General features: G+C 46.0%; 1 long non-coding RNA gene across 1 annotated transcript; it reads right to left on the bottom strand.

Moving 5' to 3' along the window:
* Nucleotides 1-319: 319 nt before the first annotated feature.
* On the bottom strand, nucleotides 320-14096 carry LOC123933823. Its single transcript, XR_006816687.1, has 3 exons — nucleotides 13831-14096; nucleotides 13530-13696; nucleotides 320-482 (listed from the first exon to the last, which is right to left on the bottom strand). It is a non-coding gene; the product is annotated as an uncharacterized LOC123933823 (long non-coding RNA).
* Between the last annotated feature and the right edge of the window lie 247 nt (nucleotides 14097-14343).

Below are 14343 nucleotides of genomic sequence, written 5' to 3'. Positions count from 1 at the left end.
TTTTTTTTTTTAAAGAGCCTCTTAAAAAGCCTTTCTCCCTTTGGATTTGGAAGCAGATCCTTCTCCAGGTTTCTCTGGTTTCTGGTTTGTTTTTTTTTTAATTTTTTAAATGATTTTTTTTATTTATTTATTTGAGAGATCACAAGTAGGCAGAGGCAGGCAGAGAGAGAGAGAGGGGGAAGCAGGCTCCCTGCTGAGCAGAAGGCCCAATGTGGGGCTGGATCCCAGGACCCTGGGGTCATGACTTGAGCTGAAGGCAGAGGCTTAACCCACTGGGTCACCCAGGTGCCCTTCTCTGGTTTCTCTTTAATGCCTGACAGTGAGGTGAGAAAGCATCCCTGCAGAGCCTGGCCCAGGAGAAGAGCAAATGAGGAGTCTGCTCTCTCCTTGGGGTCAGTGATCTTTCTCTGGACTCATGGGAGAAATCAGGACTTTCACATTCTCTTCTTCCTCTTCTTCTTTTTTTCTTTTACTTAAAGCTGCTGGAGCCAAAGGAAGTAAAATCTATTTAATGATTTAATGGTGGAATTAAATATCTTACAACTACAATGTCCCTTGGGGCACCTGGGTGGCTCAGTCGGTTAAGCAACTGCCTTTGGCTCAGGTCAGGATCTCAAGAGTCCTGGGTTTAAGCCCCGCATCGGGCTCCCTGCTTGGCTGAGAGCCTGCTTTTCCCTCTCCCTCTGGTCCTCCCACTCCAATGAATAAATAAATAAATCAATCAATCAATCAATCAATCAATCAAATCTTTAAAAATTAAAATAAAATGCCCCATGATTGTATATAGGAAACACAATTGTTTTACATCACATCAGATCTTAATGTTCCTCTTTGACATACGCTTTTTCGTGGCCATGTAGATACTACTTAGGACTCAGTTAAACCCCAAAATGTGAGATCATGATGAAATAATATTTTGCAGTCAGAATATGGGGCAGATAAATGTCCAAGCCAAATGAAACAAAATAAAATAAAGCCATATGTCTTACCACGTTCCCTTCATCTCTACCCTGTGTGGGTAAAAGACTCTATGCTCAGAAATTGCCTTCATAGACCGTCTGCAGGAGAGGAAGGCACGAGCAAACATTGCCCCCAAAATGGACTTATTCAGCTCCAAGGCGGGGAGCATGGGTAAAGGAGTTGGGAAATAAAAGAGGGGGAAAGGAATATAAAATCTGTGTTCTAAAAGTCTTGTTTCTTAAAGTAGAACCAGCCTAAGAACAAAATTTGAGTAGCATTTAGAAACGTACTGCAATGTGATACAGGAGTTCTAGGTCTATTGAGTCTCCTAATAAATAATTTGAGCTTGTAGTTTATAGGTTATCTTGCATTTTACGTTTCTAGAAAATCATTTCTATTGTATGTTGTATGTATGTCGTCCACAATAAACTTCAAAGTTTTTGAAACAAAAACTTGAAGATGCTCACCACACCCTATTTGGGAAGCACTCTCCTAGTGGGCCGCAGTGTGGAGATACCAGACCAAGCAGAGAGAGAAGGAAGGCAGGCGGCTGACACGCTGCCTGGGGGCACCCAGCTCGCGGGGGCTCCAAGCTGGGTCCCTGCCTCTGGTTAGGAAAGCTGCCTCAGGAGCCCGGGGCGGAGGCTTCAGGCCTCTTAGGCAGGCCTGGCTTCATCTTCCTAAAACCTGGGGTCACCCTCAGCTCAAAGTAAGGTGCATGTCCTTACTGTCAGGGACCACCACGTTAAACTGTCTTTGCATTTCTTACAGAATCTACCCACAGGCACCATCTTTAGGGCCAGGATTCCCTGCATGCCCGAGCACTTGGGGTCATTTGGCTAAGTGCTCAATCTGATTGGGAATGAGTCACCCTCCCCTCTCAAATCCTTTCACTGCCTTGATAGAAAGGGCTTGCAGAGCCTAATAGTGTTACTATCACTTCAGTAAGGCCAAAAAGGTGATTTCTTACTTGGACAGTTCACAGGAAAAGATATTGGAAATAGCTCTTAAACCTATAAAAATGATCCTTAACCTATGCCCCGAAATAAGAGGAATAAAATTTTAAAAATTTACAATAAGATACCATTTTTCACATATCAGATGAACCACAATGTAAAGGCTCCTGTGTTGGTGAGGATGTTGGGAAGTGAGCACTTTCATATGCCACTGGAGAGAGTGAACACTCTCTTTTGAAGTAGGAATCCCTAAAAGCTCAGGCCTCTGGGCTGATGAGGGGATGTTGGGAGGGAGGGGGTCACTTGCCTCTGTTAATTCTGAGGGCCTTCCTCTCCTTAGACAGTCTTACAAAATGCTGGATGGAAGGGTCAAGCCAGTAGCCAAGACTTACTGCAGACTTGGAAGGAAGGAAAGAAGGCAGACGAGGCAAGGTCAGTAGGTTCTGGCCCAGTTCTCAGGAACCAGGTCAAGGAGGACAATCGGCTACCTCCAACTGTCAACAGAGGCACGTTTCATGCTCCATGACAAATGTCAGGAGACTCAGCCATCCATCTTGGTGCTCACATACACGGCCCCTCATCACCACCCCCCATCCCCCGGTGGCCATTTCTTCTCTCTCTCTGCTCATGTGCCTAACTCCCTTCCCAGGACCCTACAGAGCACAGCACCTCACCCCATACCTCACCTAGAACACCTGCCACCATGTATTCCCTCAGCAAACTCACTGGCAAGAGCCCGTCAGACAACTCTGCTCGACCACAAGTTCTGTGTCCATAGGAAAGGAGATCCAGGATTATTTCCTAAAACTCACAAATGACTACCTAAGCCTTTCCCCCAGCTCTGTATTAGGTACCAGTCCTTCCACATCCCTCAGGCAGGTCATAGTGGGAAAACCAGGAATCAATCAACACAACAGCTACAACCTAGAAAATGGTGCACTCGCCTGAACTCTGGTCTACACAACCTGGAAAATGCTATGGTAGCCTAAACTCTAACTGGTCTATATTACAAGGAACCAAAGGTTTAGTGTTCTAAACCAGGAGCTCGAGCCCAGCTTACTGGTGGAGGACTTCTGCCAACTGTAAGGAACCAGCTTTGGGAAAACAAGAAGTAGTGGAAGGAGCCTGGATCCCTAAGGCCATGTGAAGCCATTTTGGCCCTTGCCCTTCAATGGATATCTTGGGAATTAATAAACATCTTTACCATTTAAACCAAATGGAGGTGCGTGGCCAGGTCTTGGTTTCGGCTCAGGTCACGATCTCAGGGTTCTGGCATCCAGCCTGGCATCGGACTTCACCTTCAGCGGGGAGTCTACTTCAGGATTCTCTCTCCCTCTGCCCTTCCCCCCACTACTCTGTCTCACTCAAATAAATCTTTTAAGAAATGTAATAAATTAATCAAATGGAGTTGGTCTTCTGTTACTTACACCATGAAACATCCTAAGTGCTGTTCTGAGCACACTACCTCATTTCCATTTGCCTGATCAGTGAACTCAAAGAGGTAGGGAGCACGCAACTGTGTGTGTCTATGTGTCTGGGCATGTGTGTGTTTTCACCCAGCTAGGTTCTAAGTTCTCAGATATCCATCTCAGATAGACATCATATGTTCTCTTCATATCCACTGACAAGGCTTACTGCTGCCCTGACTACAGTCTATGCTAATCCTGTACATATCCCCATCAGTCTCCCACAGACGGCCATGTGCCCACCTCAGCAGGCACCCCTTAGGAAGCAAATACCTTCGGTCACTCAAGGCAGCAACTCAGCACAGAAACACACTAAGTATGCACTAAAGGACACAATTACTTACAAGCCCAGACAGTTATGGAAACCTGACCAGAGGGGTTTCACAAGGGTGTCTAAAATAGTGCTTTTCAGACAATGAATTATGACCCACCCATGTCATAAAATCAATGTACTAGTCTGCAAATCCCTGGCTTAGAAAATGGCAGACGACAAGAGTTAAACAGAAAATATCGGCACGCATTACATACTGTAAGAGTTAAAGACTGTTTTGTGAAGCTGTTGTTGAAGTGTGTGTTTGGGTATAAACACACCATGAAGTTTGGCATGAAACTGCCATGAAGAGTCTGTTCTCCAAACAAACAAAACTAAATAGACTCCTCAACACAGAATGGTGACTGCCAGAGGGAAGGGGGGGGAGCGAATCTGGTGATGGGGATTAAGAGGTACATACTTCCACTTATATAAATAACTCACAAAAAGGAAAAATTCCTTAGGAATATCATCAGTAATATCATAATAATGTACTGTGACAGTGAATACATGTATTGTGGTGCGTGCTGAATAATGTACAGACTTGTCGAATCAGTAATGTTGCACACTTCAAAGTGACATAACATTGTATACATCAAACAATAATTCAATAATTTAAAGAGAAAATTCTGTTCTCACTGCTGGGGATTTGATGGGCACTACCTTCAAAGGCATCATCTAGTGCCCTCTAGTGGTAAGAGCCATATCTGCAGTTGAGAAGAACCACAGACCAGTGAGAATAGTAAGCAACGTAGATGTTAGGAAGGAAGGGGCCTTCCAAATGACCTGGTCAACCCTGACACCCAGGGCAAGAACCCTTCAAACAGCACCAAGCCACCGCCTGAGCATGCCCCACCGCTCAGCAGCTCTACCTGCTGAAAAGCTGACCAAGCTGCCTTCCTTTAGGAGCTCCTCCCTGGACTTCCTACTGCCCTATCCTGGATGACATGGAGCAGCTTCTGTATTCGCCCTCCGCTAACACTATTGATCCAGGCAAACAATACTTCCTGAGTGTCTGCAAAGTACCAGGCATTGGGGATACAGTGGGGAACCCGGGAAGAGACAGAGACAAAGGAAGAGCTTATGCCAGATGAAGGATAACAGCATGGGGGACGAAGAACCTGCGTCAGACCAGGTCAATGGGAAGGCCTCTCTGAAAAGGGGAGGACTGCGTGGAGTCCTACAGGATTGGAGAAAGTTGTGCAGAAGGCACTCGGGATGGGACGAGCAGCTGATAGAAATGCTCTGGGCAGGAAGTGCCTTGGAATGTTCCAGTAGCAGAAGGTAGGCAGGGGGGCTGGAGAACAGCAGAGAAACAAGAGAAACCTCAGAATTCTGGGGTCTCTGTAAGTGTACGTGTGTGTATGTGTGTTTTAACTTCTCTCTGTTTTAAAATGGTTCCACACTACCCATATGCCATATTTCATTCAAAGACACCATCAAATATAAGACTGAAAAAAGAAGAAACACTTTCAGTTGGTCAGTGTTTTTCCTATTGCTTAGAATTTTAATTTGATTTTAATTTTGTGCTGATGAAAACGCCCTTTGGATATATTTGAACAGAATGAAAGGGAAAGGATGAGTGACAGAAGTTGGTTAAGTCTTTTGTATTTAGGCTTATGATCCTTCCCAAATTGACATGTGTATGTAAAGAATGAGGTAGGGGTCAAGGTCTGTTTTGTTTCCACTTCAATATCCAATTCACCCAGAATTATTCACACAAAGACTCCCCTGGGTCACCTGGCTTGTTCACTCTGTTGGGCATGGTCTTCAGCTCAGGTCATGATCCCTGGGGTCCTGACATCTGGCCCCACATCGGGCATCCTGCTCAGTCGTGAGTCTGCTTCTCCCTCTCTCCTTCCTCCCTGCTTATGATCTCTCACTCTCTCTCTGATAAATAAAATAAGTAAATAAATCTTTAAAACAATAAAATTCAATGACTTCCTTTTCCCCATTGAACTGACTTGACACTATGGGCAAAAATCAATCGACAGTACCTGTTGTGATTGGTCTATTTTTGGACTCTCTCTTCGGTTTCATTGATCTATCGGCAAAGACTTTGATTACCGTGGTTTTACCATAAGTCTTAAAATTGAGCAGGAATATCAGTGTGGGTTCTTCAACTGTGTTCTTTTGAAGATTTGTCTGGTTATTCTAGGACATTCGCATTTCCATATACATTTTGGGATCGACTTGTTCATTTTCTTTTCTTTTTTTTTTTTTTAAGATTTTATTCATTCATTTGACAGAGAGAGAGAGATCACAAGTAGGCAGAGAGGCAGGCAGAAGGAGAGGAGGAAGCAGGCTCCCTGCAGAGCAGAGAGCCTGATGCGGGACTCGATCCCAGGACCCTGAGATCATGACCTAAGCTGAAGGCAGCGGCTTAACCCACTGAGCCACCCAGGCGCCCCGTTCATTTTCTTTTAAAAAGAGGAAAAAGATGGCTAGGAGTTTGACTGGGATTGCATTGTTTGCATGAATCAATCATGGAATACAGAAATCTCAATGATGTCATATCTTCCGGTGTGTAAACAAAGCCTATCTCCCATTGATTTCATTCTTCTTGAATTCCTCTCAATAATGTTTTGTTCTCTGTGTATAGGTGTTTCATGCCTATCATGAGACTTATTTCCAGCCAGATTTTTTTTTGTCGCTTTTTTTCCCCCCCAGTAAGCTCCATGAACAGCATGGAGCCCAGCATGCAGCCCAGCATGGAGCCCAAAGCAGGGCCTGAACTCACAACCCTGAGTTCAAGACCTGAGCTGAAATCAAGTCAGATGATTCCTCCACTGAGTCACCCTGTCACCTGAACCAGTTTATATCTCAGATGCTACTATAAAATATTTTAATTTTTTATTTTTCTATCCATGTATGTTTATCATGCATCAGTCTGAGAATTCCTATCCAGAATACACAATAAACTCCAACAAATCAAAACCAAAAACAACATTAATGACAACAATGGGCAAAAGACGTGAATAGATGGTCCCCAAAAGATGTAGGAATGCCCACTACACACACGAAATGGTGCCTAACTCAGATCATTCGTCACCAGGGAAATGCAATGTGAAACCATAATGAGCTGCTATTTCACCCTCACTGACAACACAGAATGTTAACGAGGATGCTGAGCAACTGGAGTGTCACTATATTGCTGGGGACAAGTATAAACTGATCAACCACTTTGGAAACTAGGCTAGCACTTCGCTATATCCCCACCCTGTGACTAAGCAATCCCACTAACAATTTCAAGAGAAATTGAAGACTTCTGTAAGAAAGTTTATTGTAGCCTATTCACAATGACCAAAAACTCAGGTACAACGAAATGTCTAATCATCAGATGAACAGATGAACCAATCGTGGTACATGCACACTACATACAAAGGAGGAAACTACTTTACACTGACGAAGACTCTTTCCTTGACCAAACTCTAGCCAGACCGCTCTGAGCCCTCTTCTCAAACCTGGCTTATCATATACAAACTCAAACAGACATTAACATAGTTTCTAACAGCTCCAGGTCCCACCCTGCAACACCAGTCCCCCTTAGTGCCTGCCTGAGCAAACTCAAGGCATCTACTGTTTGTTCAATCAATACTGAAAAGTCAGGCCCTTGTCTCCCAGTGAGCAAATACAGGTGGTTTCATATGGATCAATACCTATTCTACTTCTTGTCATCTGTTTCTCCTCTGACTTTACTCATCCCTGGCCTTCCTTCTTCATTCTCTCTTTAAAATGCCCTCTGGACAAACCGAGGTGGAGTTTCATTCATGCGGGACTCTTCCTGGTTGCAAGTTATTACTGATTAAAATCCCTCCTCTCCATTTTAACCAGCATCAGGCTTTCTTTATCTTTGATAAGTGCACACAGCATGAATAAATCTCAAAGAGCGCTGAGTGAAAGAAGACAAAGGAATTACATACAGCAAGATTCCATTCACACATTGTTCAAGACTTTTCTGATCCTGAAATCAGAAAATGAACAGAGGCGCTAAGGAGACTAATTGCAAAGAGATACGAGGGTAACTTCTGGAGCTTCACATACACTTTATGTCTTGTGTTTGGGGCTGGGACACAGATACACAGTTGACCCTTCAACAACACAGTGGTTAGGGGTACCCATTCCTGTGCAGTCAAAAATCTGCATGTAAATTTCATCTCCCCCAAAATTTCACTACTTGCCTACTGTTGACTAGAAGCACTGCTGGTAATAGAAACAGTTGATTAAAGGCATTTTGCATGGTCTATGTATTATACGTTTTATCCTTTCACTAAGTATGCTAAAGAAAATGTTCAGAAAATCATGAAGAAAATATATTTGCATTACTGTGCTATATTTATAAAAAGATCCGCATATAAGTGGACTCATGCAATTCAAACCCATGTTGTTCAAGAGCCAACTGTGTACATTTCTTAATGCTCATCCAACTGACCACTGAAGACTGAGCATTTGGTTTTATACATTATCTCCTCTCCCCTGCTCTCCCACCTCCAGTCTCTTTCTTCCCCTCCCCTTCTGTCTCTTAGGAATACCTGGGGAAATCCTTGTTTTCTTTTTCTTTTTTTTTTTTAAGAAGGCTCTGTGCCCAGCATGAAACACCACATGGGGCTTGAACTCACAACCCTAAGACTGAGACCTAAGCTGAGATAAAGACTCACACACTCAACCTCAGTAAGCTGCCCAGGCACGGCTACCTGGGGAAATTCTAAAGGGGAAAAAAAAACCCACAAAAATAAAAAGCAGGGCACCTGGGTGGCTCAGTGGTTTAAGCCGCTCTCTTCGGCTCAGGTCATGATCTCAGGGTCCTGGGATCGAGTCCCGCATCGGGCTCTCTGCTCGGCAGGGAGCCTGCTTCTCTCTGCCTGCCTCTCTGCCTACTTGTGATCTCTCTCTGTCAAATAAATAAATAAATAAATAAATAAATAAAATAAAAAGCAATGAGAGACGTGGCTGAACCTCCAAGTTCCCCTTTCAACATCCACCTGCTTGTACTTCCTTAGTAAAAGGACCCCAATTTTGTTCAAGATCTCAATCTGCCCTGTGAGAAATTCTCCCCTCCCACATGTTCCTGCAGCTAGGGGTAGGGTCACATGCCTGGTTTTGGCCAGTAACACGTATCTTGAAGTCTACACAGTACGGCCTCCTGAAAAACTATTGTTCTCACAGACTTAGACATGTGCCTTTTGTCACTGTCTCTTTCTTCTCTTCCTTCCTGGAGTCCAGCTGCTCAAATGAACTAAGAAAGTGGGGCTATTCCCTGGCACAAACCTATTCTTACGCTGAGAAGCAAGCTTTGGGATCTCTCAATCAATTCACAACTAAGTTACATCGCAAGTCAAAACGTGTAGGCATCCAAATGAAAAAAGCAAGTCCAACTGGAAGTGAGGAAGGATAGACACATGGCTGTGTTAAAGCATATGTAAGAGTTTGGTATCTAAGTGATGTTTCAAATCCATGGGGGATATAGACCAGCACTAGATAGTGTAGGGACAAAAATGGCAACTTGATCTCATGCAAAATAATAAGCATAGGGACGCCTGGATGGCTCAGTGGGTTAAGCCGCTGCCTTTGGCTCGGGTCGTGATCCCAGGGTCCTGGGATGGACTCCCTCCTGGGCTCCTTGCTCAGCGGGGAGCCTGCTTCTCTCTCTGCCTCTGCCTGCCTCTCTGCCTGCTTGTGTGCTCTCTTCTTCTCTCTGACAAAGAAAGAAATAACACATTTTTTTAAAAATTAAAAAATAATAATCAGGATAGATAAAATGGTCTAAGCAATAGAAGCCAAAACCATAAAAGTGCTCAAAGAAAATGCAGTACTGGCTGAAAAAGGTCCTTTAAAGCATCATCTAAAAGCCACAAGCCATGAAGTCAGACTGCCAAATTTGGCACCATAAAGATTCAGAATGAAATGTATCACAAAATGTTTGGTAAGCGAAACTCAAAGATGAGCAAGAGTTTGGGACAAAATATCGCACCAGGAACAGAGACAAAGGAGCACCATCCTACATATACAAAGTTCTTAAAAGTCAGCATAAAGGGGCACCTGGTAACTTGACCCTTGGCTCGGGTCATGATCCAAGGGTCCTGGGATACAGCCTTGTTTCAGGCTCCCTGCTCTGGCAGGAACTTGTTTCTCCCTCTCCCTCTGCCTGTCACTCTGCCTACTAGTCCTTTCTCTCTCTCTCTCTCTGTCACTCCCCTTGCTTGTGTCCCACGCGCTGTCAAATAAATAAATATCTTAACAAAAAAGAACCTCAAAAATTAAAAAAAACAGTCAATTATAAAAACATACATAACCAAAGAGACAACCCAGTGGGGAAATGCTAAGGAGACAGGGTTCATGGAAAAAAACTGTTAGTGTTGGGGCGCCTGGGTGGCTGAAGGGTTAAAGCCTCTGCCTTCAGCTCAGGTCATGATCTCAGGATCCTGGCATCAAGCTCCACATTGGGCTCTCTGCTCAACAGGGAGCCTGCTTCCCACTCTTTCTCAGCCTGCCTCTCTGTCTACTTGTGGTCTCTGTCTGTCAAATAAAGAAATAAATAAACAAATAAATAAAAAAACTATTGTGACCAACTAAAAATACTTAGTCCTACTACTGATTATAAAAATACGGGGCGCCTGGGTGACTCAGGCGTTAAGCCTCTGCCTTCGGCTTAGGTCATGATCCCAGGGTCCTGGGATCGAGCCCCCAGTCGGGCTCATGGGCTGGGAACTCCAAGCTCTGCATAGAGATGAGAGCCTCGAGGGAGCATCTAAAGGACAGAGAAATCCAAGGAGGTCCTCGGGAAGAGCACACAGATGGCAGAGCAGAAATAACAAATGGAACACACTGGAAAGAAGAGATCGGGGTTGAAAGGAGCCGCACTGCTCACGTGCCAGGTGGTGCAGCACCAGGGTGAAATCCAGGGCACCACGCTGGGAGTGGTGGCAAAAGAGATCACGCCAAACTCGGCCTTTGAGAAAATGAGTTTGAGAAAATGAGTGCCCTGTGTGGAAGCTGGGTCCTCCAAGCGCACAGTGAGGCCACCCAGGCCGATGGCAAGAATCGAGATACAGAAGAAGGCTGTGCCCTGGAACCTAAGTCTTCAACGAATTAGGTGAATAACCATGGGGAAGGGAGAAAACAGTAATGAGAAGGAGGCCAGTGTGCTCTACCTGGGGACCAAGGATCATAAAGAAATGGCACGGGGGCAAAGAGGGAGGACACCCATCTTGAACCCCCCGATCCTGAATAATGCGGGGTATGAGAACACAGACAGCACCTCAGGGGGTTTCAGGAACGGTTGTCCCCCCAAGAAGGGCCAGGGTCAAACAAAGAGAGGGAGGAAATGGCTAATGGACTACTAATTTCCCAGGATACAGGGAAGGGTTGGGGGTGGGGGGCATCCCAGGAAAAAAAAGGGGAACTGCCTTAAGGGAACAGCAGGATGGGAAGATAACGAGAGAGGGATCGGGAGTCAGGAGAGTTGGTGATCACGGTAAGTGCTCGAAAGATTCCTATGGAATCAAATGGAATTATTAGGATATAATAACATATAAGCCCGACAGGTCCAACAGGAGAGTTCTAACTGCAGGATGGTAGGAGTGAGAGCACCAGTCCACGATGAAGGTCATGACACTGATGACGGTGACATGGTGCTGACACTCACGGCCAGTCTTGAACACCTGCTGTGTGCCCGGCTCGGGGGCGAACACTCCATATCTGGTCCTCCCCGTGGTCTTCTCAGGCAAAAATCGTTGCATGGCTATCCCCACGAGGACTCTGCGCTGAAGGCGGGAACATCACAACAGAGGCATCCTAGGACTCTTGGGAGGCTAACTGGCTTTCTTAACCTGGCGGTAACCCAGGGAGGTAGGAACCAGCCTGATGCACAGTAGGACATAGTAACTGCAACCAAGTAATATTCAGATGAGGGAAATCAAGGGGTTCATGGGGAGCCTTTTTCGTTGAGCGTCCGAATCTTCATTTCGGTTCAGGTCATGACCTGAGGGTCGTGACATCCATCGTCACATCGGTCTCACAGCCACTGTGGATTCCTGCTTGAGATTCTTTCCCCTCCTCTTCCCTCCTCCTCTCCCCACAAGCCCTGCCCACCCCTGCCACAGGGGCCAGCACGCCTTCTCTAAAATAAATGAATAAATCATATCTACAAAGGAAAAAAAGAATGGAGGGAAACCACAGTAGTAATAATAATTTGTGGAAGGCTTCACCCTGTGCTAGATCCTGTGCTCACTGCCTTGGATCTATTTCTCATTGAATCCTTCCATCCCAAAGGCCGGTTACCATTCTTATCCCCATTCCAAAGACAGGACTGGGGCAGAAAGGGATCTGTCCATGATTCATGCAAGGAATCCCTATGTTACCAATAACATGACTTTCCGACAAGGATTAAGGATTTAACACACCACGGTGAAGATGCCGATCACGAAATCACGGAACTTGAAGGACAGAGCCCTGCAAAATGGTTTCAAACATGAACTTGTGGATTCTCCCAACCTTCTTGCATGTTTCCAATGAAGGAAAGCCCCGTGCCAAAAAAGCTGTCATGAAACGCATCCACATGGCAAACAACCCACATGGCAAACAACCTGGTCTTTACAGCCCGGGATCTATCCCAGAAGATTCTGACTCAGTCAGTCTAGAGGAGGATCTAAGAATCCTCCTCTTTTTTTATTTAAAAAGCCCACAGGCTCTGCTGATGTGCCCGTTGGCCTGGGTACGACTGCCTTAGAGTCTCTGCAATTCCAAACCCAAACTTGCCCTACAATGTGTAGCTGTTGGCAGACACAGGAGGGCATTGGAAACTGAGGCAGAGAGGAACAGAGAAATTATAAAAACCTTCCCACAGAGAGTCACGAATAGGCAAGCTCTACTTACGTTACTTCTCTCTCCTTTTGCTGTATCTGAGTTACTCCACAGTTGATTTACTTTTTTTTAAAGTAAGCAAGTTTGCACAAAGTGTTACCAACAGATACTAAATAAATCCATATTAACAACTTTTCAGGAAACATAATTGTAATATGCTACTGAAAAGTATTTTCTTTCTCTCTGAATGTTAAATACGATTTCGTCTTTACAATCAGCTACGAAGCAGGATGATTATCATCCGCATTTCTCCCATCAGGAAATTGGGATAAAGAGTGCTTCGGTAACACAGCTCTTAAGTGGCGAAGCTAAGATCAGCTTGGCACTGGTTTAAATCACTCTGCTAAGTCTCCAAGTACCTACAAAAGCGCAAGTCTTCACCCCAAACCTTGGTTTTCCCCACAATACAGTCCCCACGTGGCTCCAGCCTCAAGGACATTCAATTCTTTTACCAGTTCACACTCCTGCCCTGTTCTAATGGAACACCCTCCCACATCTACCATTTGTCTTAGACTGCCGGTCTCAGCTGAATCATGATTTCCAAATTACCAACTCAAACACACCCTGTATTTCTCAGCACTCAAGGAAAAACTGTAATTATGTGTTTCACGGGTAATTATTTGCTTCCTCTTTGTCCAAACAGGTGGTGAGTACCTCAGACACCCGTCAGACCTATTGATCGTGTGTCCGCAATCACCACCCACTACCCACCCAAAAGGAAGGGCCCACCACAAAGGGCCCCACTACAACCCTGAGAATGTAGACTCCAGGGGCCTCCACCCAAGAGCTCTGGAAAGTACTGGCTCTGTGCACGAATACTACGCGGTCCTGGGCCCGCATCCCTCTGAACCACCCCCTTCCCGCCTTCATTGGCCTGACCTCAGGTTCACAATGGGGATCCAGACAAGCCCCAGTGGGATGTAATCTACTCAAGAGGGAGAACCCGAACTTTTCCCCCGTCAACACGACACTTACTCCCTTCACGCCGGTCTTCCAGCAAGGTCTCAGGCCCAAGAAGACTGACACCCCGTCTGCCTGGTTCGGGCCGCGTCCCCAATCCCGCTATCCCCAGGTGCGGCGCACAGCACGGGTGAGATAATTAGCCGCTCCTTATACGAAGCCCCGCTCTGGGCTCTTCACGGCTGCGAAAGCAGGGGCGCACGAGGTGACGGCCACCTTTTGGCGAACGAGCGTGTTCCTGAGACACGGGCCCGCCTGCCACCGAGGCCCCAGCCCCCAGAGGACGCCGGCCCCTGAGCCCTCACCCCGCAGGTACCTCTGAGCAAAGAAGCATCTTCACAAGCGCCGCGCACTCCCTCGTCGTCTGTATCGAGGAGAAAGGCAGGAAGCGAAAGCGGGCGTCCTCAGGCCACTGTCCTTGGACGCGGGGGTTCCGGGATGCTGTGCCCCGCGGAGAGACGCAAGCGGGTCCACAAATACCGAGGGGAACCGCCAGCCTCGGAGACGCAGGGGAGAAGGGCTGGCTCCGCGGACTCAGGGACGCCGCTGCCGTCAGCTCCGCTAACAGCCTTCCCGCTCATTGGCGCGCATTTCCCCGCCCCGGAAGGACTTATTGGAGTCCTTTTAGCCCCGCCCATCTACAAAAGATCGTTTGTCTCTTAGGTGTTCTACGCTGTCCTCAAGTTCTTCAGTTTTCCTCGTGGACTCTGCTTTTTCACTTGTGGAACTTGAATGGTTTTTGGCAGATCCTGAATTTTAGAGTTACTAGTGACTCTGATTCCAGAGCCAGCCTTCTGTAACAGGTTTTGCAGTTCTTTCATCTTTTTTT

The sequence above is a fragment of the Meles meles genome, chromosome 21 (assembly GCF_922984935.1).
Source record: "Meles meles chromosome 21, mMelMel3.1 paternal haplotype, whole genome shotgun sequence".
Lineage (NCBI taxonomy): Eukaryota > Metazoa > Chordata > Mammalia > Carnivora > Mustelidae > Meles > Meles meles.
The sequence above is the reverse complement of the archived record's forward strand: the minus strand, read 5'-3'. Positions and strand labels throughout refer to the sequence as shown.